At 44.6% G+C, this 3,267-nt stretch overlaps 1 non-coding gene across 1 annotated transcript; it reads right to left on the reverse strand.

Moving 5' to 3' along the window:
* Positions 1-2,697: 2,697 nt before the first annotated feature.
* On the reverse strand, positions 2,698-2,816 carry LOC131933056 (5S ribosomal RNA). The gene has a single exon (XR_009384826.1). It is a non-coding gene; the product is annotated as a 5S ribosomal RNA (ribosomal RNA).
* Between the last annotated feature and the right edge of the window lie 451 nt (positions 2,817-3,267).

Raw genomic sequence — 3,267 nt, forward strand, 5'->3', positions numbered from 1 at the left:
TTATTTTATATCTTCTTCTTTTTAAAACCAAATATGTTTTTATTAATCCTTCCCCCTCATTTATTTACACACTGTGTAAATACCGCCGATCGGGCGGTCGAATCGGGTCAGAATATCTACCTAGGTCTATAGACTAGGTCTAGATCTAAATTGTTTCAGGCAGTCTATGTTGGGTTCTTTTCTAATCACTCACACACACATTCATAATTCATTGAAGACGACAGAAGCAAACACACCGGATTCCATTGACAAGCGGCACAACCAAGGATTTCATTTGAACGAAGAATATTTTGTGTTATCGGCCCTGTCTGCTATTAATAGATCGCTCGGCTGGATACCGTGTCTAAAAATAATCTGCTATGTCGACGCTGTCTCAACGTTGTGTGGCTGCTACTGGCCAATCAGCGTCGTTAAACTCGTACTCGTCCAATGGGAGAGCTTCGTTGCGCTAAGGGTTTGGCGGACGGTTATAAAAGGGCCAGCAGCGCTGAGCTGCCGCATTTCCTTAACAGTCAGTTAAGATCATTCAAAAAAAAAAAGATGGCTCGTACCAAACAAACCGCCCGAAAATCTACTGGAGGCAAAGCCCCACGTAAACAGCTGGCCACCAAAGCCGCCAGAAAGTCAGCACCAGCCACCGGCGGTGTTAAGAAGCCCCATCGTTACAGGCCTGGAACCGTCGCCCTGAGAGAAATCCGTCGTTACCAGAAGAGCACTGAGCTGCTCATTCGCAAGCTGCCATTCCAGCGCCTGGTCAGAGAAATCGCCCAGGACTTCAAGACTGACCTTCGCTTCCAGAGCTCCGCTGTCATGGCCCTGCAGGAGGCTAGCGAGGCTTACCTCGTCGGTCTGTTTGAAGACACCAACCTGTGCGCCATCCACGCCAAGCGTGTCACCATCATGCCCAAGGACATCCAGCTAGCCAGACGTATCCGTGGTGAGCGTGCTTAAGAGGTTTCTTTTAAGCCCAAACCACCACCCCCTGTCCTCAACCAAGGTCCTTTTTAGGACCACCTGACAACGTTCAGATTAGCAGTGAAGGTCCCCCACCTCACGAGTTTCCACCCACCCACCCACTACACCCCCTGCCCATGTCTGCCACTCTACTACTACTACTACTACTACATCTATTAGTATTATTCTGGGGGATGCGGGAAATAGGTTCTATTCATTTATCTCTTTAATTCAACTCACACATCACATTGCTATTTGAATTCGTGTATGCATGCTGTTGATATTGTTTTATTTATCTCAAATGTGAAGAAAGGAGAGAATAAATTTTATATTTTTCTTTCACCCACCCACCACCCTATCCATTGCTTTTTAAAATATATATATAAAAAAAAAAAAAGAAAAACCCTTTAGGGTTAGAGCTAGATATCTAGATCTTAATCGGAGAGCAGAAATTATTCTTAACGACTACACGCCATAGATTATTTAATTATTAGAAGCCTAACTAACCTATTCGTTTCACGATGTAAACAAACCACTGCGAGTACGGAGCGGAGTACGAGAATATTATTTCGTTCGTACTCGACCAATCAGCGTTCGAGATTCTCTCGTACTCGCATAATGAGCTCGCTCGTACTCGCATAATTAGGTGTAGGGAAATATTTCAGTTTTATTCGCACAAAACGGTGAAAATAACGTCTAATATCATATTTTAACATGACAAACGTGGATCTTTTCTATGCCTACACGTGTGGGCAATGAAACTCTTTATTTTTTATCCAAGGGTCGCATAGCAGAATAGGTGAAAAAATGACTTTGAAAACGACACCGTTAGCCGACAAGCCAGCAACATTCCAGTCGACACGGCAAGCTGCTTTTTCATTGGCTGGCTCATTCGCCGACCGCTTTTGGTTGGGCGGTGTCCGCCATATTGAACGAACTCGAGCCCAGGACCGTATATAAGGAGCGAGTTTCTCTGCAGACGGCGTTTTTCGAACACTCCTTCATCAACAAAGAAGAAAAATTCAATATGTCTGGCCGAGGCAAAGGTGGTAAGGGACTCGGCAAAGGAGGCGCCAAGCGTCACAGGAAGGTGTTGCGTGATAACATCCAAGGTATCACCAAGCCAGCCATCCGTCGTCTTGCTCGCAGAGGTGGTGTCAAACGTATCTCTGGTCTGATCTACGAAGAAACCAGAGGTGTCCTCAAGGTGTTCCTTGAAAATGTCATCCGTGATGCCGTCACCTACACTGAGCACGCCAAGAGGAAGACCGTCACTGCTATGGATGTCGTCTATGCTCTGAAACGTCAAGGTCGCACCCTGTACGGCTTCGGCGGTTAAACTCAACCCAGGACCACCCATTTGTTCTACCCATCCGGCCCTTATTAGGGCCACCCATACGTTTCCGAATTAGCTCGAGTGGTTGTAACCCCTACACGAATGTTTTCCATACCTACCCCTTATTTAACTTACTGAGTTACTTCTAATTATTAGGTTGTAGCCTACTTAGTTTATTTATTTAATTTGGGCAGAGTGGTCATCTTTCCTTTGTTGGTTTTTAAGGGGTTTGTTTCCATGGGTGGGTAGGATCGAGGTAGCCTACCGTGAAGGCACAAAAGAAACAAACAAAAAATATTTCGATATTACAAAAGTGTTCACAGGTATGTGGTGAACTTAGGAAAGAGTGCAGGTGGTAAGAATAGGTGTCCAGTGGGGCAAAAAATAAAAGACAAAAGATGAAAAAAAGTCTACAACACGTGGTGTTCCCAAGCGGTCACCCATCTAAGTACTAACCACGCCCGACGTTGCTTGACTGCGGTGATCGGACGAGAACCGGTATTTTCAACGTGGTATGGCCGTAGACATCTGTGTGAGAAAATTGGGGCTTATAAATATACTCAAACGAAATCAGCAGTTATTCGTCCTTTTCTGGCTACAATAATGATTTCACTGCTTTCCTCATATTATTTCAATAATAAAAAACGCCCTAAATCTCCACAAAAGCGAAACATTGTTTTAATATCGAATACTATGTGCCTTTTTTTCCCTCTACAGCCATTGGTCGCTATTTTTAACCTGAGGCGGTAACCACCGGTAGACTTCCCTGAGCTACTAATTTTCGAGCATCGCGCGTTGTAAAATACAAAATAAATACATTTTCCCCATTTTCCTTGACTAAAATCAGAAAACCAGGTGCCCCCTGCATCCGACCTGTCCTTTAACTATCGCTTTCATGTGAAATGATCTATCGGAAAGGCGATACTTTAACTTTTTTGGGTCTCCCGCTCACTCACTCCTTCCGAAACATTCTGCAC

This window comes from Physella acuta, unplaced genomic scaffold (genome assembly GCF_028476545.2).
Source record: "Physella acuta isolate Inbredline_101_S28 unplaced genomic scaffold, ASM2847654v3 ptg002354l, whole genome shotgun sequence".
NCBI classification, from domain to species: Eukaryota; Metazoa; Mollusca; class Gastropoda; family Physidae; genus Physella; species Physella acuta.